Raw genomic sequence first — 22,129 nt, 5'->3', positions numbered from 1 at the left:
AACTCCAAGGATCAAAGGATGCCAAACATCAAAGGATGTTTGGCAGCTAGCAGTTAGCGGTTAGCATGTAGCAGTTAGCATGTGTGTGTGGAGGATTGTTGTGTGTTTGTGAGGACAGTATGAGCATAAAGCACTTTGACTGCAGAGACTGTCTCTGAGGGGAACTAGTGTACAGTTTGGCTCTTTTAGGAAATGGCTTAACCCTTTGTGGATGTTTCTACAGTCAGGATTCAGACCCAGCACCCGGAGTGTCAGCAGCGTTTCCTCTGTCCTTCCTTATAACAGGCAGAATGCTCGTTAGTGCTTCACAGAAAGACATGAACTCCTTTAATCTGCAGTCTCTGACCTTGAGGACTTCACCACTAAAATCCAGATTTTATCTTCAGCTTGATCTCTGCAGAGCGTCCCCTCCTTTCACTTCCTCAGTGTGAGGTGCACATGAAGCTTCCAGCAGAGCTGCCCTTTGAACTTCCTTTGCTCCATTTGGTAACCTTCCAGCCGGAGGGCCTCCACGCTGAGCGGGTCCGTCCCAGTCAAAGTGCTGCCTCTCCACACCTGGCGTGCGGCCAGAGGAGCGGCTGCCAGCTTTACCAGGTGCCCGAGGCCCATGGTGGTCCGGGCCAGAGTCAGGTAGAGCCCTCAGGCCAGATGGCCCTTCCATGGGGCGACATCACTCAGCCCTTCTGGAGGCCAGTGGCCAGGCAAAGGCAGAAAAGCAGTCTTACATTTCAGGATCAGATACATTCAGTGCTGCATGTTTCTCACTATGCAAACTTGAAATAAGATATATTACTCATGCGGAAACATTTGGGCTTAAATCGATATGAGACGACGCGCTCTGAGCAGAGCTCTGTCTTCCAGCAGTCCCACATGCTTTAAAATGAAATGCCAGCGATTCTTCACGCGGCACGGCCAATCAGAGCAGATTTAAATTCAGAGTCCATCAATGCTCTCCAGCCTAGCGCCGGCCGTGTAGCTCCTTTTTAACACTCCTCTCAGCGACTGATTGCTGTAAATCAAGAAAGCAGCGATCAATGGTTAAATGACAGACTGCACTGCAGCACGGTGCTCGGGGAAGTTTGGGGCTCCAAGTGATCTCACTCCAGACAATGCACAAGCTCCCGCAAGGTCAAGGTGACTGGCAGGAGGAGCATGTCATATCTGTGAGAGGCAGCTCAGTCAGCGGCACATGTAGGAAGTCCCCGAGGCGGCGCACGTCTGAGCGGCTGCTGCTGAGATCCTGAGCTCAGATGGACGCTGGGTAGATTTCTGAAGGTGATAACGAAGGTCTTTCAATTTCAGAAGCCTTTTTTGACCAGAGAGATTTCAATGAGTCAAATGTGTCATTTTTAGGTCATTTTTCCTAAAGTCAGGGTCTCAGTCCATTACCAGGCATATTAAACACATCCTCTATGCAAAGACATGTGAACATAGAGACATTATAAACACAGGTCAGTTTGTTCTGTCTCTGTTGGTGCTGAATCCAGGAAGACAGTTTTATAACATTAAACATGTTACAAAGAAAAACCTTAAATTTAGGTGCCTTAGTGACAATTAGCACTTCCTGTCCCCTCAGTGTGTGTTCTAAATGTTAGCATGTTAGCACCTCCTGTCCCCTCGGTGTGTTGAATGTTAGCATGTTAGCACTTCCTGTCCCCTCAGAGTGTGTGTTGAATGTTAGCATGTTGGCTCTTCCTGCCCCCTCAGTGTGTGTTCTAAATGTTAGCATGTTAGCACTTCCTGTCCCCTCAGTGTGTGTTCTAAATGTTAGCATGTTAGCACCTCCTGTCCCCTCAGTGTGTGTTCTAAATGTTAGCATGTTAGCACTTCCTGTCCCCTCAGTGTGTGTTGAATGTTAGCATGTTAGCACTTCCTGTCCCCATAGTGTGTGTTGAATGTTAGCATGTTAGCACTTCCTGCCCCCCCAGTGTGTGTTGAATGTTAGCATGTTAGCTTTTCCTGTCCCCTCAGTGTGTGTGTGTTGAATGTTAGCATGTTGGCACTTCCTAAATGGGACTACAGACGATGTCATTAAAGGTCATCCAGGTGTTTGTGCTGTAGAAGAGGTCAGAGCGGTGAACCTGGTGGTGCTGATGGTGTAGTCATGTGACCATGCTGTAGCTGCTGTATAGCGTAGCATTAGCTTTTAGTGAAGATGATCACCACTGTAACTTTATTTCTTTTATGTAATAATCAAAATGGAGGAATTCTATTGGCTGTTTGTGGAGGGAACATATGTGTGTGATAACTTCGTTGCTGGATGCAAAAATCATCAAGTCATCACACATAATATCATATCTTCATATCTGAAGATGTAAATCAGGAGTGTTGCCTCATTATTTTGGTGCTGCAGAAGTCAGCCCACAACATGGCACCTCTCACATTTGCCAGCAGCAGACTCAGAGACGGCAGCAGTGTTTGCTTTGTGTGGCGGTCCTTCCTTACATCTCCCGCTCTGCCTGCATCTCACTCTGCTGTCAGATGTTGACTGAATCAGGTTAGAGAGGGGAGGCGCAGGCACAGCAGCAGCTGATGAAAATGACAATGCTCCCACCCTGTTTGGGTATTGAGATGCACAAACTTGCCTCCTCCACCAGGAAAAAAACACACAGGCTTATGTAACCTGTAAAAAAAGAAAGAAGAAGAAGAAGAAGAAAGCCTGGTGCAGGTGTGCAGTGGTAATTGGAAAGGGAAACAGATTTAAACAAGGATTAACAAGTTTGAAGAAACATCTGTTAAATATTCAGGTGAGCTGCAGAGACTCATGATCTCAGGGTATTGTAATACAAATGTTTTCTGATTTATAGGCGGCGCCAGGACGGCAGTAATAAAGAGCTGTGCAGATAGCGACGTGACGATGGAGCGCTCGGCAGGTTTTATTTGATGTGACGCTGACATTTACTGACTTGTTGTTCAAATAAAGTCTGACACAATGAGCACAGATGGTCCTGACATGAAGGAGCTGCTGCCTGTTCCTCACTCACCTCATACCTGACAGGATTACAGCGTGATCACCAGCCGTCCGGCGCTGCGGAGTGCACGCTAAACTCCGCTGTAATCTGTTTTCATCTGATGGCTGCACTCAAGGCCTCTGGAATTCATTTACCACACAGACGGCCTCGTCTTCCATCCATTTTCATCCCATCCAGGGCCGCAGGGTGGTAATGGGAGGGCTGTGACAGACTCACCGTGAAGACCAAGGCTGGGCTCCACACCTGCCTGCTGCCAACACAGAGCTGCAGTTCCTCCAGTGTCCACTAGAGGCTGGAGGAGCTCTTCTTCTTATCCAGAGTGCTCGCTTAGTTTCTCCCTTCAGATGTGGACACAGCTCCAAAGAAAAGAAGGAGAAGTGTTACTGAGAGAGGAGGAAGAGCAGCAGAAGACGAGCTGCATGCGGAGCAGGAGCATCTTCTCACAGCCGTCATGCTGCTGTCTGATCTACATGGATCAGAGCTCATAAAGCCTGAGCGCAGGCAGCAGCTGCAGGGCGGAGACGGCGCCGCATTCCTGTCCAACACATGCATCAACGTGTTAGACACAGGCCTCGAGTCAAAGTGAATTTACTTTTAATTCGGCTGAATATCTCAGAATGCTTTAAAAGCTGCCGATGACCTCTGAGCGCCGCGTCTCCTCCTGCAGCGACTTGCACAGGCAGACCTCTGCTGTGAGTGCAGTATTTCACGGATAACGCGGCCCCTTCGTTGAAGACTAATAAAGTTTCTCACTGTGGCTCTGAAGGGAAAAATGAAAGTGGCTCCTTCTTAAAGTTGAAGCTGGCCCTGAAGATGCTTCCAGCAGCAGCACTTAGGCAGGAGGGTTGACTGGTGGAAAGGTTTCCTCCCTCAGCAAGCGGCTGAACAAAGTCTAGACGTGTTTGAAGCCGCCTATTTTTATCTCCCTTTCTGTTTGCATGTGCTTTGTATGCAGGAGCTTCCGCTCCTCCACATGGGAATGGGGATATTGCTGGTTCCAGCACTTTCACTTCATCTGATGCTGGAAATGTGCAGCTCGGCAGCTTTTTTTAAAGGCATCTGTTTCAGCAGCGCCGAGGCGAGCGGGCGTCTTTGTGTCTCAGGTTGCTGCTTCTTCTTTTTTTTTTTTTTGTTCGCTGTCCTTAAACTCGACTGCTGGGATTCTCCTTAAGCTCGACATTGTGATGGGGCAGCCGAGTAGAAAAAAGCTTTGTGCCTAATGAGATTTCCTGGTGCTTCTCCTCCTCGCCTGGGGGCTTCAAGAGCCTTGCTTAGTTCAAGTGGAGGTCTTATTACTGTATTCCTCAATCGAAGGACTCCTTCAGATTCACACCTCAAGCAAATTCCAGCCTGTTTGATCCCCCAGCTCTGCACTGATGAGCTGATCTGAGGGTGAGAGGGAAACTTCCCTCTCCGCTGAGATGGAGGCACGCTGCGTCTACCAGCGCTCTGCAGATTTTAATTGCTGGAGAGACGCGGCTCAGGTCAGGATGACACCGGCACAAACCCTACAGAAGGAACGTTGGACACTTTCTAAAAATGAAAACCCAAACCTCTTAATTTCACTGACAACATCCGTTCCCTTTGTTCACTGATCAGCCAAAACAGTGAGGCCGGAAACATTGTACATGTACTTACTGGGTTATAGCCACTTCCTGTTTCCTGCTGAGAACAGGAAGTGGGTCAGCACGGTCACTCTTTGATGTTTCGTCGTCATCTGTTATCTTAGAGGTCTGAACTCACTGGGTCAATCCTCCGGGCTTGGCTCAGGGTCCAGATTCAAAAGACTATCGATTCTTACACAGTTGTCAATAAAACGGGGCTGTATTTGTGCACATTATAGGGGGCGCTGTTGAGCCATTTTGTTTTTTTATGTATGTAATAATTTTGACATTCAGTGTTTGACAGATGTTGATGAACTGTGAGTGTCTGTGGGCCCAGATTACAGGAGATGATCAGATTCTATTAGCAAACATGGGATGAATGGAAAAAGGAATCTTCTGTCCTGTCAGGCAGAGTTGGAGTGGAAACCATAATTAGAGCAGCTTTAATTAGAATTACTTTCAATGACAGATGGCAGCTGTGTTGGTGTTTTTAAAGCTCACAGCTCTCCTGGAATAAAGGTTTTTATTTTTCTGCAGACGTACAGCAGCATGGCGTGGTGTTGGTGGTAATGATGGTGCAGATAAAAAAAGACTTCACCATGGCGCTGGCCGTGGCTAATGGAATTGAGGGGGGGGAGAAGGAGGCGGTTTTATCATTAACATCAATCATGAAATTGTTAATTTGGCTGATTAATGTGGATTTTTCAGGCTCCTTTGCTATTCCTGCCTGTCTTTATACATGTAGCTCCGTCCAATGTCACAGGAAGGAGGTGGGTTTTATATAAATGAACGTTGCAGAGATGAGTGAGTCATTAACAGGCCTGAGGATAAATAGAACTGAAATGTTTATTCAGAAAACACTTTATGGGAATGGATGGATGATGGTTGCCAGTGGTTGCATGCTCACACTCTGAATTTGGTATTCAGCACATTAGCAGCCGTGTTCGGAGTGTTCCAGATCATACTCTCTGTTCATATTTGTTGGTTTTATTCTACTTAAGGGGGCTCCACCTGCAACAACAGCCACAAAACCATTGATTGAAACTGCAGATTTATTTCACCTGTTATCCAGACATTTCCAATGCAGCGTCACTGCCCACATGTACAGACATATATGAGCTTAAACACAGCTCATATTCTTCGTGGTGTGTCTTCAGTCATTTCATCAGTTTTCATCAGATTGAACTCATCGTCGGTGTTGAAGCTCAGAGCTTTGAAAGCCTTGTTAGAAGCAGATGTGCTGTTAACCATCACCAGGCTGAAGTCAGGGTGCGTGCTAAATAACGGGCAGAAGATGGTAAAAGTACTTAATTTCCCCACGGGGATTAATACAGTAAATTTAAATCTAAAGTAAAGAAAGACGGGGTTAAAAGTTCAAACTCTTTTAAAAGTGCTAAAATCCTGTGGTGGGGCCACGGGGACGCTGCTGGCTCCCATTGAATGTAAAAATCAGTGAGAATATGTGGGACTGTTGCTTTAAGAGGAGGATTTGTGGTTACATTGTAGCCTGAAGGTGGCGCTGTTGGTATGCCATAGTTCCATCGATAGTTAAATCTGAAGGTTGTGATTAAATCAGTGTGGAACAGACTGAGGACCAGCTCTGATGTCCTCTCATCATGGAGCTGGTCTGTGGAGTGGAGCCTCTGCTCCACCAGGGAGCAGCAGGAAGTAGAAGCTGAGCTGATGTAAACACAGCAGCCACCACGGCGAGCCTCACCGCACAGAGCTGCACGTCACTCGGTTTGAGCCGGTTTGAGACCCGGTGGGAGGCTCCGGGACGTGATGACCACCGCCATGTTGGCAGCGTCACGTCCACCAAAACTCCAAATATGGACAAAAAGGGAGAGCATGAGCGGGGTTTAGGGGGGCTGGGCGATCGTGGAAACTCACGCTGTGATACGTCAACCATCTGTCACTCAAGTGGCAACGCCCATAATTATGGGTATGTTTAAGTCCGAATACAATTGAAACGAGTGAGTTGTAAAAAAATTCACCCCCGTACAATTGACACTAGAAGAGAACCTATCATCTGAGACCAGAGTGGTTTTTTGTACCAGGCTGTAAACATGTTCTTTTCTGCTGTGAAGTCGGCCATTTTAACATGGGAGTCTATGGGAAATTACTCGCTTTTGGAGCCAGCCCCCAGCAGTTGCGGCATGAATTACAAGTTTTGACACTTCCGCATGGGCTTCAAGTTTGAGTCCCTAAGGTTGCCGCTCGGTCAGCACCGAACCAGCCGGTCCAGCTGGACGGAGGCGTCCAGAACTCTCTCTCTGAGCCATGTCTCTGTGAGGACAAAGACGCAGCGGTCTCTGAACTCCACCGCCTACACCGCTGAGTCTGGACAGGAGACATTTATTCAGGAAGGAGACATCCGAGCCGAGCACGGAGACATCAGCAGCCTTGGACTAGAAGCCTGGTCCCTGCAGCCATCAGAGAGCACGGAGAGGAGGCATTTATCCAGATATTTTTCATTTGTGTGATGAATATATAAAATAATTATTATATAGCATAAATCTGTATCTTTTCACAGTTTAAATCCATGCAGCCGTTGGCACTTCCTGCTCTAAACTCCAGGGCGGACATGACTCTGGTGACATGGACTCATACAGATACAGTCTAAGCAGACAGAGCATCTCACTCCCTCATATCTGCAGCAGCTCCATGAATTATGTTAGTGTCTGCGCGGCCTCGGAATATTGAAGTGACAGCATCTCATGTGTGAGAAAGTGGAAAGCCAGCTGATACAGACCCGTGTGAGCTGAATTAAACATCAGCGTTCTGTGCCTGAACCCTCCCTCACTCAGCTGACGTGGTTCTGCTGCGATCGCAGCACGGCGACGTGTCACCACGCCGCGCCGCGTCCTGATGGACTCATGTTTGTTTTGATGGCGTGTGGACTGAGAGGCTCGGGTTAGCAGAGGCAGCTGTTGTGATCCATCACCAAACAGCACGCGGACGCTGTGAATAGCAGCTCCCTGTTTTGATTCACAATTAGACATCGTGTGTGACAAATCCAGAAATTGGATGAAAGAATGAACAATTTGCAATCTAACTGTATTTAGCTGCAGATTGGAGCAGAGGACCATCACTCTCTTTATAATGTCGGCAGCATTTTTCATTCTGACTCAGCCTGTCAGCACCCGCAGGAGAGGACAGGTTGTGTGTGTCCATCAGTCATTGTGTGCAGTCATTACATCAAGCAGGTAGGAGTTTCAGCACTCTGATCTGCACCATATTGTAATTTGTAATTCTTCTTCACATCTCCTCGCTGCGTCCCAGAGATTGATGTTGCTCTGCAGACGAAACTTTCTGTTGTCGCTCTTCATAAGAACGAGCGAAACCTGAATTAACTCTGCAAATGCAAATGATCCACTGACCAAAGCATTCTGCCATGTGGTTACCGTATTTCCTGGACTATAAGTCGCACTTTTTTTCATCCTTTGGCCGGGCACACGTTACATGAACGTCACCGATGCTCGGAGATGTTCATGTAACGTGTGCTTGCAGCTGAGACTCAGACCTCACCTGGCAACAACCTGGAATTCTATTTTCTGATTGGTCGATTGGGCGCTAATTCCAGACAGAAATATGAGAGCACAGTAGTCTGCCTTTGACTCATTTATAGGATAGTGTTGAGGATGACCCTCTGGAATTCTTTTGGTCACCCCCTTCTGTCGATCATAAACCTGAGTAGTTTTTCAGTAGTTTATAGGAGTTTCTGTGTGTTGAAGCTAATCATTTCTCCATGTGAGAACTTGTTGAAATGCGTGTCTCACTCTGAATGTGTGAGACCTGAGAGCCCTGCAGCCACCACTTAAATCCAAAGTCTATAACCTGTGACCCAAAAACTGACAATATTTCAGAGCTCCCCCTAAAAATCTCAAAGTCGCCTTTCAGGGGAGCTTGTGTCCTTTTTTTGGACAAAAGAGATTTTTTATAGAGTGATTTTAAAGAAGTATTTATAGACTCAAGTCAGAATTTTGAATTCTGATAATAAAAGGTAATAATCATAATACCAAAAATTCAGAGAAAACACAATCTGGATATTAAAAATAACAATCAGACCTCCCGCACACACACACTCATCAGGATGTTAAAGCTCCTCCTGCATGCACAGACTGATTTAAAGCGGATCCTAAAACCTTCCTTTAAAGACAAAGGTGAGACTTGTGATACTGCTTCATATGTTCGGTCTGGGAGCCTTTTACTCTCCGTCATGGTGGAAATGAGGAATAAATGGTTTGGTGTAAAGATCAAAAGCGCAGCTGATTTCCATACAGACTAATAATAAAAGAGCCGAGCAGCGTGTCTGTGGGTTTAATACGCTCTGATAATAGAATGTATGGCTGCTGCGGAGCAGTGTTAATTTTGTTGACGAATCATTTTCGTCATAGTTTTCGTTAACGACCTTTTTTTGCTGATAAAAACGAGACGATAACTAAATAAAAACTAACGCACGGTGCCAAAAACGAAGACGAAATGGATTGACACTTTCGTCAACGAATAAAAACGAGACGAAATTATTGATGGAGACGAGATCCAATCAGAGCAAATTTTGTTTGTGGAAAGGGAGGGACGAATCAGGAGACGGCGGCAGAGAGCCAATCAGAAGTGCTCTCTCTGTGTAAGGACGTTGCGCCGCGATGCTGGAAGAAGGCGTCCTCATGCATGGTCACACAAAACAGGAGAACAGACACACAGACACGTTTAATTGCAAGACAATCAAGACGGTTTACAAACCGTGCGGAGCGACTATCAGCGGTAAAAACAATAAACCTGAAGCGACATTTGCAGACGAGTCATCTTAACCTCCGTTCAAAGATACACGTGACAAAATCTATAAATGAAGACCCCGCTGCTGATGGTTTTACAGCATGCGACCTGTTTCTAAGTTGTCACTGAAGTGTTTTGCTGTAGTTATGGAGTATTCATGAAGAAGGTCATGACTGAACAGTGTATTCAGGGAGAGCAGCTCACTGTTCACTGCTGCTTTTGTGAAAAGGTAATAGCAATTAAATAATTTGTTTGTTTCAAATAACACAAGTTAAAGCTGTGCCTGTTTTTATTGCACAATCAAACCTTAAATATTTCATGAAAAATATATATCATAGAATTTTAGTCGACTAAATCCACGGCAGATTTAGTCGACTAAAATTATTTGATATTTAGTCGACTAAAACTAGACTAAGACTTTAAAAATGTTGATGACTAAAATGTGACTAAAATCAAATGACATTTTAGTCACAAGACTAAAATAAAAACTAAATCCGAAATTGCTGCCAAAATTAACACTGCTGCGGAGGCCCACTCTGAACACTCAGCACAGTCAGTGTGTGATAATAAGAAGCAGTGTGACCGCGTGGCGGCCTGTTTGTGCCGCTCCGCTGTAATTATCAGCTGTAATGGAGTATTTTCATGTCAAACTACAAAAGGAGTCAAGAGCAGCCGTTACAGAGACAGCACCGCAGATAATGACGGAGTAACAGCTGCGAATAAACACTCCGCCAGCAGAGGAGTGTTTGACACACACCGATGTGTGAGTGTTACTCACGACACTCCGTGAGTCAGTGGAGTAGATGACAGGTGGCATTAGTGGCAGCATCACAGGAGAAGGACTTGTGAAAAGCTTCGTAGCATCAAATGTGATTTCTTTCCCACAAATCAGGACTTCTGTCTGTGTGTGTGTGTCTCTGTGTGTGTGTGTGTGTGTGTGTGTGTGTGTGTGTCTCTCTGTGTGCGTGTGTGTGTGTGTGTCTCTCTCTCTCTCTGTGTGCGTGTGTGTGTGTGTCTCTCTGTGTGTGCGTGTGTGTGTGTCTCTCTCTCTCTCTGTGTGTGTGTGTGTGTGTGTGTGTCTCTCTCTCTCTCTCTCTCTCTCTCTCTCTCTCTCTCTCTGTGTGTGTGTCTCTCTCTCTCTCTGTGTGTGTGTCTCTGTGTGTGCGTGTGTGTCTCTCTCTCTCTCTCTCTGTGTGTGTGTGTCTCTCTCTCTCTCTCTCAGTGTGTGTGTGTGTGTGTGTGTGTCTCAGTGTGTGTGCGTGTGTGTGTGTCTCTCCCTCTCGCTGTGTTTAGGCTCTTTGTTATCCCGTCAGCTCTGCTCTCAGCTGACGCTGCCTTTGCTTTGGTTTGTTTTCACTATCAAAAGGCTGCAGAGAATGGAGCTTTATGAAGAGTCACATTATTTTGCATAATTACAACAAATTATGCTCCATCATTTGTCGTCCTGCGCGCTGAAAAGCTCATCAGACAAATGTTTACTGCCTCACTTTGCATGTGTGAGGATTGTGTGTTAATCCGTCATGTTAAAGGAAAAATATCCACTTTTAAAACACACAGCTGCATAATTCTTTAACTCTTTCACATGAAGAATCTTCATCAAGGTCTTTATTTTAAACCACATGCATTAAATATGACAGTGGGTGTAGCATGTATGAAATAGCGTAGCAGAGATTTCTGCCAAGGCGCTCTGCACATCTTCTTCATATATTCATAAATCTGACATATTTAAAGAAACAGTTCATTATTTATGGCGCCAGTTGCATCAAGTCCAGTGCTGAAGCTTTGAACCGGATTTTAAAGGCACCAGAATACTAGCATCAGCCTAAATGTAGCGAATAAAAATGGTGTTGAGTATAAAAAAACAATTGGCTGCAGATTCTGTGCAAACATACCAAACGTTATCACCCTTTATCGTGCTGCTTCCAGGATTTTTCCGTTCTCCTTTAATTCTTGCTGTCATTGATTCAACAAGCTGCTGCAGAGATTTTGCTCCATGTTAGCATGTTAGCATCCCACATCCATCATGTGACTCCTCCTGTTCCACCACCATCCCAAAGCTGCTCTGTAGGCCTGCAGACCGTGGAGGTTTGAGTGCAGTGACCTCATCGTCATGTTTGACCCACAGGAGGACTCGTGGTGCGCCCCATGGGTCTACTTCAGGTCCCTCGCTTTATGATGTGTTTGTTGATCATGAGGATGCGTGGTATAGACTTCACACAGAGTGTGCTGTGTGTGTGTGTTAGTCGAGTGTGTGGAGTTCAGCATGGATGTCTGGCACCATCTATGCAGCATTTTACTCTGAGCTAAGAGGTGAAACCCGAGTCATACTGAGCAGACACTGGAGAGTCTGTGGGGATTTACTCACTTTTAGTGCCAGCCTCAAGTGGTCACTTGAGGAACTGCAGTTTTTTAAGACGTGGTACTCGTCTAATATATATAATATATATAAATCAAAAAAAATCTGCTGTCTGTATGTTTTGTTTAAAAAAGTGTTAATCTGTAAATAATCATTAATCATAATCACATAAATACAGAGAGTTATAAAGTACTTCAGGATATAGAGCAGTAAAGTAGCAAAAAAAAGTGAAGCAGCTAAAATGACACCCAGCTCTGTGACATTCCACGGCTGTCCTTTTCACATGGAGCCCAGATCTAGCTAAATGAAGCCCTAAATAACAGCAGCCTCAGCAGCCATTGATAAATCTGTCACTTTGTGCCCCAGAGATCCAGCCGAGCAGCTAAATTTGCTGTCTGTAGGACTGAACCGGGGGCTTCAGGGCTTCACAGCATCTACTTTATATGATTTATGTGGATTTTTGGGCGTGAAAATCCCTGTTCACTTAAGAAATGCAAGAAAAGTCGGAGTGCGGAGGAGCAGGCGGGTTTTTCTGGACTACAGGGATGTGCTGGGAGATTTGGAGGAGCGGCGTGGTCTGTTCTTATTATACACTCATGAACTTTTCTATTTCTCTTTGGTAACATGGTGTATAAATGTTTGAGAAGTCACAGCCTCTAGTGGCTGCTGGAGGAACTGCAGTTCGGATGCTCTGATGCTATCTGAAAGGTCAGCTGAACTAAAGAACGTTTCCTGATCTCACTAATTACGTTATAAATATGTAGATGACCTCGGTGGGCTGTGTGGTGCAGAGCCTCATCTTTATTGGCCGTGGATGCTCCAGATGGATCAGCTCGGATCCCCAGGCCCTTCATTTGTCAGCGCTAACGACCGGCGCTGCCTCCCTCCCGCTCTGCTGTTGTTTTACCTGTAATAATGGATTGATTTGTGACTCTGAGGCAGAGCAGCTGCGGGCGAGTGAGAGAAAGTTTGAATTGAAGTCATTAAAGTTTGTATTACTCAGTGTTTAGCACACTGATTATAGCAAAGGAACCATCTGCTCGTGGGAGCAGGGATCCCATCACAGCTCTGTGTAATTCACCGCACAAAGCTCGTCATCAAAAATCAGCAGTCCAGAGACGTGGAGCGGAGCCGCATGTCACTCAGAGAGGTGGAGGTGTGTCCCCAGTGAGTGAATATTATGTAGATGATGTTTTCATGGAGTTCTCGGTGCTCTCTCTCTCTGTGAGTCAATTAATGGAGTTAGCTATTAATCTGTTCTTTAAAATTGGATCGGCTTCCTGAGAAATGAGATTGACTTGTTTCTCATTAAAGGGCTGTAACTGCAGGTCCTTAGCATGCCTCTCTTTAGCCTGGTTAGCATTCTGCACAGACACATCGGGGGTCACTTGTTCTGTAGGGTTTTAATGGCTGCTTGTTAATTTCACTAATGTTTTTTTTATCACAAACTACATTTTCCTTGAAACTATTTAATTTAAATCCACGTTTACAAACAGCTGATCGTCTCTGAACCTAATTCAGTCACTCAGTAAACAAACACAAATCATAACTTTGTATTATTCAGAGCATGACTGAATAAACACTGTAAGACCCCGTTCACACTGGAGGAAGTCAGTCCAGCTAAAGTGGGATTGAATCCAGATCGCCTTTAAGCCGGATACGTTCAGACCTACACACACACGTGTCTCAATCCAGCTTAACCCGGCTTGTTTGTTGTCCTCCAAACCAGTAGGTGGCGCCTCGTAATATACAAAATCCGTTTAGGCTGCAGTAGGACTGTGTGTGCGTGTGTCGTCAAAAAGCATCCCTGTGGAAAATAAACTCAGAGCAAAGCTGTCGTAGTTCGACGGTTGTTTACATACGGCTTTTGTGCGCGACCCGGACACTGTCCCTGTGAACCCGGAAGTATCATCAGTATGCATTTGTGTTCAGACCTGAGCCAGATGTAAGCCGATCCAGCTAGATACACGAGAGGTGGACTGAAATCAATCCGGATATATCCAGATACGGCCCGAATCCTGCTCTAGCCGGATTGATTTCTCCAGTGTGAACAGGGTCCTGGACAGAGACCTGTCCTGCAGGCTTCAGGCTTCCTGCCCCACAGAAAGCTCCTTATTAAAGCCTCTGACAGAGCTGGCGTAGCTCCAGCAGCATTCACTGGAAAATAACATTACATGATTCATGTGGAGCATCTGAAACTGTGACTCCATCATTTGTGACAGATCCAGGTTCAGATTGCTGTGGATGACATGCTGTAGTTCATTCCACTGTAATTGGGATTAGAGCTTTTTTTTCTCCCTGAGCTGTAAGAAGCGGCTCCATGAACACACTCCCTGTTTAGCTGCATGTGAGTGTTTGGCTGCCTCTGACCTGCTGTGTCGAGTCATGTGCTGACAGTCCCGCTCCCTCATTAATCTAACTGAAATGAGTCATCTCTCGTGGTCACACACACACACACGTCAGTAAACCTCAGCAGCCGCATTCTGTCTGTCTCACCACTTTTCCCTCCATGTGTTCTGAAGCATCCCCTCTTTATTTCTGTCACAGCTGCTCTGATGACACGAGCCGGCCAGCGCTGCTCCATTTTTTTTCTTCATTTAACATTGATGGATTTTCAGTGTTTGTCAGAAATCTGCTTTTATAGAACACTCTCCTCCCTCAGCAGCTTCACAGTGCTTTTCACTTATACACTCATTCAGTCAGCAACACTACAACCATCCATCAGCCACAGGTCTCGTCAACAATCACACATTATAGGAGAAAATGTGGATTTTTTTCTGTCATTGAATTGAGGTATGAGGAGGCAAAAGCAAAGCATCAATACATAAGAAATATATACTATCAATCAATTTGTATTATACTGCAGATTATATATGTAAATATGGATTGGAGCATGATAGAGAGGGAGCGGTGGGGCAGAACCCCGTCCCACAGTAACATGAGGGGAAATAACTGCTGCACTTCTCAGCTGAACTCCATCTGATGGAACAAACTGGCTGCCTGCTATCAGGCGTCCACACTTCACATGTCCCGCCGCAGCTCGGGGCAGCTGACGGTGTTTGATGGTGTCAGTCTTGGTGGAGGGAGACGGAGGAAATCACGCCTCTCCACCGTTTCTGTTTCTGCTGCAGCGAAGAGCCCAGGCTGTGTTTTCAGCCGCCTTAATTTATTTAGAAGTCAATTTTAGAGTCTGATTTAAGTGGCCGCTCCGTTTGTTTCAGCTAATAAAGCCAGCAGCTTCACGGGGATAAAAAATGCTCATTACCTTTAAGGGTTCACTGCCTCTTTATCTGGCCTGTTAAGAGGGTTTTAAGTGGCTTGTTAAGCTGCCCATTAATTCAAACATATTGATCTCACATGGGCACAGCAGGACGGGCCAAGCATCAAATTTATGAAAACTTCCTCCTGACTCCGTGCAATGCTTACATGCTGATTATTTTTGAAATGCTGCACCTTCTACACCTCCACACGTCATTAATGTGTCTTATATTTCTCAGTATTGATGCAGAGCTTCCTGTCTCCAGGTGTTTTACAGTGTGTTAGTTTAACTTTTGTTGGAAAGATTTAGCTCTCGTCCTCTGCTAATTGTGCCTCTGTTCATCATCCGCTGGCTTAGTGCCTCAACGCCGCCCCCGCTGGTCAGTGTAGAGTATTGACCAAACTATTGCTCACAGCAGGGCCTTGAAAGTAGCTGTGTGTCCCTCCGCAGAGCCGATACCAACGTAGATAAAGGATTCATACCGGAAAAGATGAGCTCATCTCCAGCCCACAATAAACCCAGAACACACACACACACACACACACACACATCTTCAGGGACAAAAAGTGACCTTTGTGATATTTTCTTAGACACACATTGACTGTGTGAACACTCCTCCACCCCCGGCCTCCATCAGTAAGGACACATTGAAAGCCTCGGATAAACAGCCTCTTTGAGTCTAACCTCTTTATAGTCCTGTGTGTTTAACACACGTACCTCTACATTATTAATCGTTAATCTGAGCTCATTCCACCTTTATTATACACACCGTGCTGCTGTGTGTTCTGAGTCTTTGACCTGCAGAGCGTGGCGCCGCTTCCTCAGGTGTTGCATCAGCTTCTGCAGCGGAGCTTATTGATTTGTTGTACATAAAAACACAAGTCAACTAAAAACTGTGTTCACAGCAGGCTGACTGATGCTGCACATACACTCTGTAGATTACAGGATGAGTTGGCAGATGGCGATTTTGTTTGAACTGATAAATAGAAAACTAAAGTTATCCTTCACCAGATTAAACTATTAAAAAAACGCTGATCATAAAGAATATTAAGGACTTTCTGATGGTACTTGAATGCACCAACTCTGAGTATAAAATCTCCACAGCGCCCTCTAGGTGAACTGCACCCAGCTTTAGTACCTTGGCATGAACAGGAAGCAGACAGACTCTCCTTACATCCAAATTTTTACCAGTAAAATCCGTCCTTCTGTCCGTCCATCCGCCTCGTCCCTGCCGCGCAGCTTTGCCATTAATCCGGCGGCTGCTGCACTCCGGCCGGCGGCCAAGGCTTCTGCCTGGAGCTTCTTCCTCCCTGATGGTGGAGACCTCCGTCCTTTAAAGCACTGAGAAGAACAATGACCTGTCGGCAGTGATTGATCTGCCTGAACTGGCAGCTGGACGACAGATTTCCATCCCTTCCTGCTCCTGCGGCTGAACGTGCAGGCAGACTTTGTGAAGGTCAGGCTGGCAGACATCACTCACAGTGACTGCCAGACGTGCTCACACACACACACACACACAGGTAACACTTTCTGGCTGTTATTGACACACAGTCATTGGGTGGACTTGCCTCCTAACTTTCCGTGCCGTCTCCTCCTCCCTGGCTGTGTGTGCTGCAGGTTCGGTGTAAAGTGCTGATCTGAAGGATCTGCTGCTCTCAGCAGGTTCGAGTGAATCCATTAAAATTTTAGACGTTCGGCTTTTACAAGAAATTTTGTGCCACGGTTCAGCGGTCTCACTGATCTTTGAGTAAAGAGTCCAAAATGCTTTTCTGGCCTCGGATGGTGAGTTTGACTTTTATTGTTATTATGATGCTGGAACAAGGCCCAACATGTCAGCGGTCAGACCTTAGAAACAGCGCCCCCTGGGGTTGAATTAGCTTACATGTTATTAGCTGGATTTACACCTGAGGATGTTACGCCTGATTTTGGGCCCAGTGTGTCAGTACATTCACTTTAATCTAGTTTATTTCTGCTGAACATTTGACCATGGAGGTCTGTGAGGACTGACTCACTGTGGAGCCTCTAGTGGACAGTAGGGGAACTGCATTTCTGACACCTTTCAGCCCTGGAGGCTGCTGCTTGGTTGGGACCAGTATTGTTTCAGTACTCATACAGACACATTTTGTCTGAGCTGCTGGTGTTGTGCTGCTCTCAGATGTTTAAAGAGCCTCCACACGTTGATTGTTCAAATGTTTTTAGTGTTTTAACATCGTGATAATGAACAGAGGCTCCATTCCTCTGCCGAGGGGGTTTCATGGTGACAGCTGGAGGCCTGGGTGAACTCACTATTAACTAATTAAAGGCAGAGTGCAGAGGTGTTTTCACAGAGTGTCTCTCTGACAGTGACACAGGGCCCAGATTAGAAAGCAGTAATTAAGACTTTGGTGTTAAAAAAGAAAACAATCCATGAGCAGACGCTGACTTTGAACATTTGTCTCTGCTGTTCAACGTGTGCTGAAATGAGAGCTCCTCAACTGTCTTCACCTCATCAACAATTCAGAAACTGTCCTCAGGTGTCGTGGAAGAAAACTTTAGATTTTCTCCTGCCAGGAATGAGCAGCTGCTGCCTGCGGACCTCTGAACCCTCTCAGAGGAGAAGTGGCATTGATGCACGAGCGTTCCTCGGCGGGAATGATTGATACGGCACAATGAAAGGACTAAATTGCCACAATTTGTTTAGATCCTTGGCAGAGAATATTTTGCATTAATAAAACATTATCAATCATTAGCGTGAAGCCGTCTGCGAGCCCGTGAGCAAATGAGTCTGAGAATTTAGGCAGAGATGTGCCTCTCACAAAAAGCCAAACGCACACATGTCACCTGCAGTCTGAGGAAGTCAAATGAAAGGTGTGTGAGGAGGAGTGCTGAAGGAAAGGAAAGTTTTACCGAGTGAGAAGGAGGAGAGCACAGTTTATCTCCATCCACTGGAATGGTATCAGCCCTGATTGGCTGTGATCACACTGTCAGGGATATAACCACATGAGAAAGCAACCAATAAGTGACATGAACCTTTAACCCTGCCACCAAACTCTGTGCGTTGACTTAAAAAAAAAAGGCATGACAGCAGACAGAGTCATAAATAAACCTGAGGCTACAGAGAACAGGAGATCTGCTCGGGAAGAGGAATGAAAGTGGAGAGAAATACAGACGACTCAGAGCGGGAGAAGCCACAGAAAATAATTAGTCTCTGCAGGGAGGAGAATAAAACAGAGGAATGTAAACCAAGAGGAGGACAGGGATGGAGAGCGAGGCGGCGCTGTCAGAACACACACATCATTTACTTTGTGCTACCTGTGAGCTTCTCTCTGTTTGCTCTGGTTTCAGAGGCTGTAATTATCACAGCGTCTTCTTTCTGGGTCAGACCGTTCCTCTGAAACTCACTGATACACACCTGAGAGCCGAAAGCCCCGCCCGGTGCCCGAGACTGCAACCCGGCCCCCACCAACAAGGGGTGAAGGGTCCCGCATGCTGCACTACAGACTGTAAGCAGGGAGCAGCTGTAGCAGTGCTGTGGGTGCTGAGCTGTAAGCTTTAAACTCAGTGACACTGGTCCCACATTTATCAGTTTTATCATCAAGATATCATTTTTAAGGTTTCTAAGGTCAGACCTTAGAAACAGCGCCCCCTGGGGTTGAATTAGCTTACATGTTATTAGCTGGATTTACACCTGAGGATGTTATGTCTGATTTTGGGCCCAGTGTGTCAGTACATTTACTTTAATCTAGTTTATTTCTGCTGAACATTTGACCATGGAGGTCTGTGAGGACTGACTCACTGTGGAGCCTCTAGTGGACAGTGGGGGAACTGCATTTCTGACACCTGGAGGCTGCTGCTTGGTTGGGACCAGTATTGTTTCAGTACTGCAGACACATTTTGTCTGAGCTGCTGGTGTTGTGCTGCTCTCAGATGTTTAAAGAGCCTCCACACGTTGATTGTTCAAATGTTTTTAGTGTTTTAACATCGTGATAATGAACAGAGGCTCCATTCCTCTGCCGAGGGGGTTTCATGGTGACAGCTGGAGGCCTGGGTGAACTCACTATTAACTAATTAAAGGCAGAGTGCAGAGGTGTTTTCACAGAGTGAAATCTTCTATATGTTGGCTGGAATTGACAGATTGACTATTATATAGATAATAGAGTGTGTGTCTGTGTGTGTCTGTGTGCGTCACCTCGTCTGCATAACACCCTTTAATGTTGTTCACCTGCTGCAAAGAAACAAACAGATCAGACGTCTGCTGACAGTGAAATAAAAGCCGCTGTGATGAGACCCGCTGAGCGACAGCCGCCTGTCTGAGGTGGCGATGAGTCATTAGAGTCTGATCACTCCCTGTCAGGATCTTATTACATCACAGAGTCCATAAATCCATCATAGATCTCTCCCAAACAAACAAAGCTGCCAGCATTTGTCATGGGTATTTATTAAAGCCCATTGAAATGTATTCAGGCCAGTCAAACTATGTAGACATGGAGACACCTGTAGGTGTGTGTGTGAGCTGGGACACCCCTGATGGAGTCTCAGCACCCCCTCACCAGAGCAGTGGAGGCATCCCAGACCGGCTGAGACATATAATCAACCCATCAACCCCGGGACGGTTGGCCTATGGGCCTTCACAAGACTTGGCTGAGCCCGGTCCTTACCGGGTGTCTGGACCACCTCTTCCTTCATGTATGATGAGGACATCTGGGTAACGACCAGAGACTCCTCCACACTGAGAGGAGCCAGCTGGGGGGCTGCTCGGCGCGTGATGAAATGCATCTTTACTTAAACGGGTTTACCAGGCGCGGCCCTGAGGCTGACCCAGGACCTGCAGCGGGGATCACATCCCCCTCACCACACATATAAAATGTTCTTTCAGACACCTGCTGTGTGAGTCAGATACCTGCAGAGGCCCTCCTGACACGTGGCTGTAAGATCTGCTTCTAATCTGCATCATTTAGGAATCAGCTCTCTGCTTTTCAGTAGTCCGTCCAACTTGCTGTTTTCCTAGAGATACCCACCCCCCCTTTCCCCGACACAGAGAACGCTGCTGCCTGTGACTTGGCAGTCCCTCTGGTCCCGATGCTTCCCACATGCAAATTAAATAGACAGTATGACATTTAAGTAAGTGCCATGCCTTCGCCTTTGACTTCACTCTCCCCGAGTCTGTCACGCTGTCTTATCTTGGAAACTGATGCAAGCCGTCGTCTCCACCAGGGCTTTGGCAGAGGAACACATGAAGCACGTATCCTTCACTTCCACCAGAGTGGCAAAATAGCCTCCAATCTGGCCCAGTGTGGCGGAGAGGCGGCCGTGTTTGTGAAGGCGCCACGCTGCCTCTGAGCTTTCAGACGGATCCTGCTGAGCTCCTCACCAGCCGGGCTCGGGTCACGGAGGACTGAACAGAAATGGGGGGGGCGAAGTGGCTGACATGCTGACACCTCCGATGAGAAGTTTGTTAACTTTGTGAATCTTTGTTTCGCTTCACAAAAGAGAGATCAGAATCCTGGGCTGTCTCGGTCCCCGCGTTTTTTTCTGTAGGCATCTTTACATATTTATAGAATCTGAGCTGCTCTTTTGAAGGCAGTTTCTCTGCAGCATATGAAAAATGTACAAGCTCCAACTGTGTAATACAGTCTGGTGTTGTGTCGAGTGTGGAGCTACCCTCAGTGCTATCAGCCCCAGAGAGGCCTCTCTCATTGGAGCACCGCTGACAGCTCCCACCCCTCCACTGCCTCCATCCACTTCAAGGTATTTAAGATAAGACCCGAGCGCAGATGGAGCAAGAGAGAGAGAGAGAGACTGCTTTCTTTGTTATCACCTGCACCTGCAGCTGTATGGGATTTCCCATGAGGCCACAGTGCAAACAGACCTGAGTGAGCCTCCTGCAGGACCAGCGTGGTGGTTACGCTCCACGTCAGGGGACGTCTGCCCGGGCATCGGCGTCCGATCAGCCCCTCAGAGAACTTAATTCAATCAACACGTGCAGAGCATCCTCCATCTTGGTTTCTTGATGGTGTTACAGTGTCACCCAGCCCCCGTCAGACCTCATCATCGCCTTAAAATCACATCATCCTGACAAACATAATCCCCAAGTAATGTTCAGGTTTATCTACTGATGAATTTAATGGTGCCACATTGTTTCCAAATTGGATCAGAGATTTCAGTGCGTTCCCAGGAGTCCTGGGCGTCCTGGAGACGGAGGCTGCAGCGAACACCTCGTCAGCAGTAAAGGATTCTTTCTAATCCATCTCCTCTCATTAAGATGCTCTGTGCCATTTGTGGATGTGCCGCTGCCTCTCTGCAGCTGCTGGTCCACACAGAGTGTTTACAGCGGTTATATATGAAAGAGCAGGTTTCTGTTCAGACGTGTGATCTGATGTCGACAGTAAAACATCTGACAAGTGGAAGCAAATGACACATGTCTCTGTAAATAAACCATCTTAGTGCATTGATATAGGCCACGCCCCCATCCTCCTAGAAACAGTACCGCCGTGTTTAGTGTGTTGCATCCTTTGCTGCTTGTGGCTCTTTATGGCGTTGCTGCATGTTCATGTTTTTGTAAAGGAGTAACCCCTCACAGTCACAGACCTCAAAAACAAACAAGACTGCGTTCTGTTCTGCCCCCTTCTGCACTTCCTGCAATTTTTATTGATAAAAAATTGGTCTCTTGTATTGAAATAACTTAAAAAGAAAATTACAAAACTGGTATAAATACAGACATATAACAAAAGGAGAGGACATAAACATCTGTTTATAAACTTTTCTGTTCTGCACCAAGAGCTGACAATCTAAGGGTTAATAACATAATCATATTTCTGTCTTTACACATTTTAAAGCATTGAGCAGCAGTAGAGCGTAGGGTGTGGACAGGAAGTAAAGCTTTGCGAACATGTAAACCCTGTAGATGCACAGGTTAGCCAGGCCCCTCTACGTAGTGAGGGCCCAGCTAATGTGGCTCCTGTTAGCCGTCCCCTGTCAGGCAGGAAGCCGTGATCACTGCCAGAAATCAGCAGGAACCAGCCTGAGAAATGTAATCTTCATTCGACTAGTGCCGCCAAAAATGATGGCGAAACATGGTGAAGACGTGTTGAGTCACTTCGCTGCATACACACACACACACACATATATATACATATAATTAAAATACGTAAAATCCAGAGTGGAGAGTAGCCTTTAATAAAAA

General features: G+C 46.3%; 1 protein-coding gene across 8 annotated transcripts in view; it reads left to right on the top strand.

The window, feature by feature from the left end:
* Nucleotides 1-22,129, top strand: part of sorcs1 (sortilin-related VPS10 domain containing receptor 1) — a 117,417-nt gene that overhangs the window by 14,501 nt on the left and 80,787 nt on the right. The window contains exon 1 of one of the 8 annotated variants that reach the window (XM_028402926.1): nt 7,699-7,782. The exons of the other annotated variants lie outside the window; for them this stretch is intronic. The gene's annotated coding sequence lies outside the window, so the exon portion shown is untranslated. Of the gene's footprint in view, nt 1-7,698; nt 7,783-22,129 lie in introns of those variants that run through there. 8 annotated transcript variants of the gene reach the window in all.

This window comes from Parambassis ranga, chromosome 1 (assembly GCF_900634625.1).
Source record: "Parambassis ranga chromosome 1, fParRan2.1, whole genome shotgun sequence".
In the NCBI taxonomy this organism is placed as follows: domain Eukaryota; kingdom Metazoa; phylum Chordata; class Actinopteri; family Ambassidae; genus Parambassis; species Parambassis ranga.
This window is presented reverse-complemented; position numbering and strand designations above follow the sequence as displayed.